At 44.7% G+C, this 8,452-nt stretch overlaps 1 long non-coding RNA gene across 16 annotated transcripts in view; it reads right to left on the bottom strand.

Moving 5' to 3' along the window:
* Nucleotides 1-855: 855 nt before the first annotated feature.
* The window catches only part of LOC102555048 (uncharacterized), an 87,805-nt gene continuing 80,208 nt past the window's right edge, over nt 856-8,452 (bottom strand). For 14 of the 16 annotated variants that reach the window (XR_010052562.1, XR_005505839.2, XR_001838362.3 and 11 more), the window contains 3 exons: nt 3,452-3,584; nt 2,892-3,005; nt 856-1,001 (listed from right to left, as the gene is read on the bottom strand). This is a non-coding gene — a long non-coding RNA (uncharacterized LOC102555048). Of the gene's footprint in view, nt 1,002-2,891; nt 3,006-3,451; nt 3,585-8,332; nt 8,452 lie in introns of all 16 variants that reach the window. The other 2 variants (XR_010052559.1, XR_005505838.2) reach the window with 2 other exon arrangements.

Here is an 8,452-nt window from a genome sequence, read left to right as displayed (position 1 = left end):
GGATACCCTTCTGCCTGTGACCACCCAGGGCACACTCAAGAAAATTCTGGGACTTAATGAATTTAATATGAGACAGACACAGGACAGGGAGCTGAGGTAGGTTTTTGGTAGGGAAGTAGGAATATAGATGCTACTAAGTCTGTGCTGGCTAGTTCTCTGTCAACTCGACACAAGCTACAGCCATTTTGGAGGAGGGAATCTAAATTGAGAAAATGCTCCTAACAAGATTAGCCTACGAACAAGCCTATGGTGCTTTTTCTTGACTGATGGTTGATGATTAGGTCCAGCTCACCATAGGTGGTGACACCCTTTGATGGGTGGTCATCGGTGGTGTAGAAGAGCAGGGTGATCACGTTATAAGTGAGCAGGCAGTCTTCCATGGTCTATGCATCAGTGCCAGTCTTGAGCTCCTACCCTCATTTCCCTAGATGATGGACTATATATGGCTATAGAATGAAATAGATTCTTTCCTCCCCAAGTTGCTTTTGTTCATGGTCAGCAATAGAAACTATAACTAAGACAAAGGCCCGCTGGGACCCTGAAAGGGTGTTCAACTGGATAGGAGTCTCTGACAGGAAGCCTGAGGAAAGCAGCAGCTCTTCTAGTCATCAAATGAGCCAGGGAAGTGGCATCTGTGGCTGCTGTGGACTTATCTTTGTAATGTCCAGGAATGATCCCAGAAGTGGTTTTGCCTCAGTCTCAGTATGATGTCATAAATAAACAGCTTTGTCTGATTCAGGTTTCAGGATTATGTACACTGAATACTCTTTGGGGATCCCAGGGTGGGATACTAGGCTTCTGTATAGTGTATACTTATAGGGAACACAGGATAGCATATTAGAGCCCTACAAAGTGTCTGCTTACATTAGGGTTCTTTATAGCACAATGTCTGCTCACAGGGGCTCTGAGCCAGCTGATTAGGACTCAGGGTTGCACATCAGTCTTCCACTTTCCATCCAGTTGCTGTCCACTCTCTCTAGCATCCACCATCTTCCTCAGGCCTGCCAGGACAACAATAAGCACCAGATGACTTTAACTCTTAGCATGCGTGCATGCATACAAAGAGAGAGAGAGAGGAGAGAGAGAGAGAGAGAGAGAGAGAGAGAGAGAGAGAGAGAGACTAGAAAAATCTTGAAAGTCATACATGAAAATGTTACTCTATGTGTTGCCAAACCAAGCACAACATACATGGAAATTTTGATGTGTTGAAAATTTTATTTCAAAAAGAAAGAGAAAGAAATGACGATGTGTTAATTTCTGAGATAATACCTTAAAAGCAAGACCTAACTGGGGGGAATTTTAAATTAAAATATTTTCTGTACAGCTACAGAGAATAAAACTTACAACGTATTAGGCTACACTTATACTCATTTCAGGATCTTAACTCAGGCAATTTAAACTCAGCCAGTAATAATGGTGGGAACATTACCTCCTAAGATACCCTTTGTGCAAGGGTTTCACGTAAGCCTAAGACTTTTCCAATATGCTTTCTGTTTCAGTCAAATTTACAAATTGTATTGGGAAAATATTTACATAAGAAAGCAAGGGACAAATGGACAGAGTGCTGTGTGAATGCATCTAGACAGTGTGACACCTACCTGTCCTTGGATGAGTCACCTCACATTGTGTATGTGTCCAGTAGACTTGGAATCTAATATCAAGTATTAGAGTTCTAGCCCAATCACTTAGGAACAGCAGCTCAGTAACGTTGGGGAAGCCTAGTAGACAGGAGACCCAGCCTGGGATGCTGCAGCCAGTGTTAAGATAATGAGCAGATGACATTGACCCTCATCCTGGGGAACACAGCAGGGCCACTAGGTATTTATATGGAACCAGACTGCAGTAGAAGCTGAAGTCTAGCTCTTGTGGGGAAAACTTGGATTCATAAGGGAGGTTCCTATACTCCCACATCAGCACAGCATCAGCATCCAGGGTGTTCATCTCATGGCACCCCTGAAGCTGATCTCCACTCACCACACCCGGATGTGTGCTACTAGACCTTCACATGGGGGTCCTAGCTATGCCCTGAAGTTTGTCCCTCTTTCTGAGCCTGGGAGGGCCCAGATCCAGCCTTTTCCTGGAATTTTCAGGAAAACAGCCAGAGAGTTCTGACTACAGGCACTATATCAACACTCGAGCTGCTCCACGCTTTCCTACTTTAGTCCTATGGCCCCACAAGTGCCAGGGTCAGCAGGAAAACTGGGGCTTCTTGCTCTGTGCTGCTCTCAATCATAGCTGTTTCCAATTGTCTGATTCAGAGTTGATAGCTATGCACCTGACCCCACAGAGGATTGCCCAGGAAGCCATACTGAGCCCAAGTCTCACCGTAGGCACTTTTCTCCCCTCACTCTCTGTCCCACATACTCAGGCTGACTTGTCTCAATGGTATTCCTAGTTTCCTGTTTCACTCTGATGTCTCTGACAGGCTTAACTGACATCATATTTCCCTCTATTTTGTAGCAGCTCTTGCTCTGTCCAGGCACTACCCCATCCTTCATCTTCCAGAGCAATCCAGGCCAGGACTTTGTAAAGTAGAATCAAGAGAAAATGTGAGGGAGTACATACAGAGAGACTCTAGAGTTTATCCTGCATGGAGTGGGGAGAAGGTAGGGCATGCTCAGGATAGCTGAGGCTTTAGAGAGAAGACTACGAGGCTGGTCAAGTTGTAGTCAACACAATACTCCACTTGCAGTGGTACCTCACCTCTTTGTGTGCTTGTCTGTCCTACTGGATCCCACAGGAGGTCTGGTCTGTATTCCCAGATCACAGCTGTGACTCAGTCCACACACACACACACACACACACACACACACACACACACACACACACCATAGAAATGGACACAGTTAAACAGATTAGCAACAATGTAATATTTGAAAACCTCTTCATACCTGGCCTCTGTCATTCTCATATATCTTCATGAGCAAGGACACATGCCAGATGGCCTCAACTATTCCCTCAGACCTTGTGAGGAATGTTCTAGATGGCTCTCATCTTTGTTGACTCTGAAAGGAAGAGCCTCTGTGATTTCATATAACCTTGGGAGACAGGGCATTTCATAGATAGTTACCCTGTTCCTACAAGACCTCATAAGAAACAGCAAACGTCAGAAGGCTTCCATTACCCCATCAGCCTTTGGAGGAAGTCATGGCCCAGATACCATGAGGCTCAGCTTTTCTCCATAAACAACTGGACTCATATTCTCAGTCATCTTGAAAACATGAGCCCGGGACAGTTAGAAGCGACCCATGGTCTTGTGCTTCTTCCAGGCTCAGATGTCCTGAATGCCTCTTATCTCCCAACATGGCTGACTGCAGAGGCTCTGGAAGCCCTCAGGGAGCCCACAACATGGAAAGACCTGGATCCTAAATGACAGCCTGTATCAGAGCTCTGCTAGTCTACATCCTCCCCTGAGACAGGAGACAGCAGTGACTGGGTAGAGAAGACCCACCTTAGTGAACAGTTCGAGCAGGTGCTCCTCCATGACCTACAGGTACAGCCTAGGGCTTCAGTTCTGCATCTGGTACTTGGTGTCGGTAGAGTCCTTGGTCCAGTGAGAAAGAAATGTCAACAGTTCTGAGACCCTGAAGTGGGAACAGGTGAGTAGGGTGGTAGATTAATCTGTCCTGATTAATATGGGTAAATTTACATTTCTGCCTTCAAAATGAAGAACCTGTACTTTAAAGCTTTAGTTTTTCCAAGCCAGGAAACTGAGAACAAAGCAGGATCTCCACAGGGAACCAGGTGATGGAAAGGTAGATCAGGCTAGCTTGTGAATAACTACGCACACCTCTTATGAACCCCCACACATCGTGGACTTCTCAAGAAATTGTTGAGTGGATAATCCCTGTGTTCATGTGGGATGCAGGCTTTCTGCAAATTACGTTTATCAAATTAAATGTTAGTTTGGCTAATTATTGTTTACTTTGGGGAAAAAACTGTTGGATTTCTATTGTCAAAGAGCTATGAATGACCCTTGAGTTTAAAAGTTAGAGAAAAATTAACACACGCAGTTTTAATTAAGGCATGGAAGGAGGACATGACATAAAGCTTGTCACACCTACTCACATCCTCCGGAGCTTGCGGAGGCGGCTGCGGGGTGGCTTCAAACGCAGAGTTGAATTTGAACCCTTGTTGCAGAGTAAAGGCTGTGAAACTTCTCCAACACTCAATTTTCTTCTCCATAAAATCATATTCATAAAGTTCTGCTTCTAGGGTTGTTTATGAGAACACCACTTTACCATGTGCTGAAACTCTTGTATAAATTCATCATGCCACCCTGCATCCTCATGGCACCGCATCATCAACCTACATCACACCACCTGTACAAGCATAGCACCCTGTATCACACCAACTGCATCGCAACACCCTGTACCATCAAACCACCCTGCATCCTCATGGCACCTGCATCGTCATAGCACACACCAGCTGCATCGTCACACCACCCTGCATCCTCACACCACCCTGCACATGACACCTTGCATCCCCACACCCCTGCAAATACCAGCCTGCACTCTCACAACACCCCCCACATAGGAACCTGTATCCTCACACCCATCACCCTGCATCTTGCCACCTTGCATTATACTACAGTCTTTGCAAGAGTCAATACAGAGCAGAATTGGGGGCTGCTATCCCAATGACACCTGTCTAACCTGTTACCAGACTTCTGTCAGGACACAAGGTGAGTTACTGTTGAACCACTAAAAAGTCTGAGATAAAGGGTTATCTAAAGGGCCATCCCCTGCTATCATAACTGCTCTCTCCTTCAGCTCATCTTTTTGCCTCTTAGAATGCCTTCCTCCCTTAGCTCACCTTCCACCCTCCAAGAGTATCCTCCTCCCTTAATCATCTTTTACCCTCCCTTAAGCTGTCCTCTCTCCTTTCAGATTACCCATTTCCCTCGGCTCATCCCCACATCTCGAGAGTCCTCCTCCATCATTCCATCTTCCCTACTCTGAGTTTTCTCCTTCCAGAATCACTCCTTTCCTGGGCCCACCCTCTGTCTACATGCACTGCCCCCTCCCTTAGTCTGTGCTCCCTTCCCTCATCTCCTCAGTCTGACATAGAGATATGAGCACACGGGCTCTCCTTTTCCTCTTGTTTCTCCCTTCTTCAGTTGGTGTAGGGACTTTTCAAAAGACATATTCACAGAATGTTATGGAAATTTAAACTCCAGGTGAAGGGCATCTCCCTTCCATTCCTAGAGTGCAGGGTAGCTGAAATAGGAGCACAGGGCAGGAGAAGCTGCTCTGAAGACATGGGGCTCTGAGAGAAGCATCGTTATAAGGACACTACAGCTCTTCTCAGGCCTTCCTAGAGAAGCTACATGAGACAAACATACCTGAGAGTGAAATATGGACTCCTACAGGAATCCATAAGTCCTTGGGTGCACTACTGGCACTCTGTCAACAGACATCCTCACAACTGTAACCTGTATCCTACATGGTTTTAAACATGGTGTCTCCTCTCTTTAGGATCTCCCTACTTATCTTGGTAGTCTTCAGTTTAGTCTCTCTTTCATCTACCCTAATGAGATGAGGTCTTCTCTGGAAGTCTTTCATGTGATTCCCCTCTACCACATTGCCACAAGATATTCATCAATGGTTCAAGTTCTGATAATCTACTGGAGTCATCAGTTTGATATCACTGGGAACAATATCTAACAAAAACAGCTTCAAGGAGGAAGGTTGAGTTTAAACAATACAGCCTCATGTTGCAGAGACAGTTAGAGGGTCTCAGTCTGTTGTAATAATAACTTGCAGCCTGACTGTCCATACGTTGTTATAGCTATAGCCATACCAAACAGAGAGATCAGGCCAGAAGCATAGCTGGGTTATATCCCTTGAGGTCTGACCTCCCCCAGTGATGTACCTCTATAACTATGCTCCCCACTATAACTAATCTAGAGCCTCTTCAAACAGTTCTACCAGCTAGTAAACAACTATGTAATGATATGACCCTGAGAAGACCATGTTAGACTCAAACTGTCATCCCATTCCAGCCCTCACAGTCTCAATAATGCAAGAAGCCTTCAGTCCAACTTCAAAAATTTCCATAGTCCTAACTCACCATGTGAACTCAGGGCAATCTATGAATTGTGAGCCACTGTAAAATTAAAAACAAAAACTGAGCCACATATTTCTAACTTAGGGTTGCAGAGAGTAAATACTCCCTTTCCCAAACAGGGGGAGGTAGAGAGTAGGATAAAAGGAAAATCTGGACCAAGACCAAAACTAAGCAAGTAAACATCAAGCCTTACAGCTCCACATCTGGCAGATGCTAGGATCCCATGGGCCCCAACAGGCTGGGTTCCACTTTTAGAGCCTTTCCACCAGCAGCTCAGGTAGTGCCTCCCTTGTACTGGACCTGTTTAGCATGAGCAGCTTTCTTTGGACGAAGTCTGACACCTCCAACATCTTGGGGTCTTTCCTAAGACTGTAGCTTTGCCTTCATGGTTTATTTACAGCTCAGGGGATCCTCATGGATAGTATGGCTTGCTAGACATTACCTTTCTCTGTGCTCTAATTTTCTTTCTGTTCCTGTAATAAAACACTCTGAGCAAGAGACACAGAATAGGAAAGACTTTATTTCATCTTATAGGTTACAGTCCATCACTGAAGGCAGAACTCACCAAGGCAGGAACTCAAAGCAGAAGGGATGACACCATGCAGAGTGGGCTGGGCCCTCCTACATCAGTCAACAACTTAGAAAATATTCCACAGGCATGCCCACGGGCCAATCTGAGGTTCTCTTTTAGGTATGTTAATGTGATAACCAGTATTAACTCACACTTGGTCAGTCATTCTCTGGAACATAGGTACCCGCCTCAATTACTCTACACCTCTTGCATGCCAACAAAAGCAACACGATGTAGATGATGCCAGATTCTGTTGTCAGCTTGAAATGTAAGCTGGGGTGTGTGGACCCTGATTAAAGCTTTTGAATGGTGCCTTAGAGCCTGAACATGGAAAATATTACCCTAGCTGTCCTTATTTGAGCAAGGCACCTCAGAGAGACTCTACTTTATCCATTACTGTCTTTTAAAGGAAACTTTTATCCAATGGGTTTGCATTTTGTACCATGGAACTTCCCGTGGGTGGTTAAGTCTCACCCGAAGGCCACTAGGTGAAAATGTGTGGTTTCTCTTTAATGACACTACTTACAGGCACTTTGGCTACAATTCGAGTGTCCTGCATGATTTTCTTTGCCAAACTGCACATTTTTCTTCTTGTTGCACATTTCTGCTCTGCTTGGGCTCTGCAGTTTTGATATAATCTGGCTAAACGCAACAAGCAGTAACCATGCCACAATCTAACTCTTAGGTTGTATTGGGATTTGTTTTACCACCACCACCCCACTCCCCACTCCCCACTCCCCACTCCCCACTCCCCACTCCCCACTCCCCACTCCCCACAAAAAACACAGTACATTGGTTTTGAATTGAGCTTCAGTCAAGATTTCAGGACAAAAGCAGAACACAGCTACATTACCTTTCCAGGAAGTAATGGGAGTGGCCTCTGGTTCACTTCCCAACAGAGTCTTCGTTTTTTTTTTTTTTGTTTTTTTTTTTTTTTTTGTCTGAACTTCACTTAGCACAGCCGTCTTTAGTTTTTCATTTCTATTATATTCTGGCCTTCCACATTCCCACAACGATCCATAAAACATTAATCCCAGCATTCTGCAGCATCTCTGGCTCGCTGTTTCAACCCCACAGCAGACCAGTTCCATAGGTCTAAGAATCGCATAGATTTATTACAGCAGCAACTCTGTTTTGGTTACCAATTTTCTGTTTTTGTTACTTTTCTATCATCACTGAGACCAAGAAAATAACAGAAATGACTTAAGAGAGAAGAGGCCCATGGCTTAGGAATGCAGCCCGTAGTGTAGAAAAGCCACAGTTTCAGGCTACAACCCTAGAAGGCTGTCCCCCAGGAACACACCAAGTTCTGTCAACTACACCAGCTGCTTCATTGGTGACACAACCTTCCACAGGGATGCCATAAGCATCCTTGGGATCCAAGTGTTTAAACACATAAGCACATGGAGGACATTTTAAACCCAAACTGTGACATGTAGCCATTTGCTTTTAAAATTGCTCTCTAGCATTTTCACATGGAAAGTATGATTGCTGTGTGACCCAGGGAACATTGCAAATGCCAAGGTGACATAAGATACTGTCTTCAATTTAGCCAAAATAACGTACATTTGGAAATTAGATGGGTAATTCTAAACCATTGTTCTCCATATACACTAGAGACTTTGTTCCCTTCCACACATATTGCTGCACATATTATCGCTGCCCCACAAGTAATTTATAACTATAACTTACATGTTCTGACCAACTGAAACCTACACGTTGTCACCATTAAACTGCACTGTCTGGAGTTTAGACTTGAACCTTCTGCTTAAGCCAATTGGACCAATGCCTTTTCCCCTGCTCACTCTTAGC

The sequence above is a fragment of the Rattus norvegicus genome, chromosome 6 (genome assembly GCF_036323735.1).
Source record: "Rattus norvegicus strain BN/NHsdMcwi chromosome 6, GRCr8, whole genome shotgun sequence".
NCBI classification, from domain to species: Eukaryota; Metazoa; Chordata; class Mammalia; order Rodentia; family Muridae; genus Rattus; species Rattus norvegicus.
The sequence above is the reverse complement of the archived record's forward strand: the minus strand, read 5'-3'. Positions and strand labels throughout refer to the sequence as shown.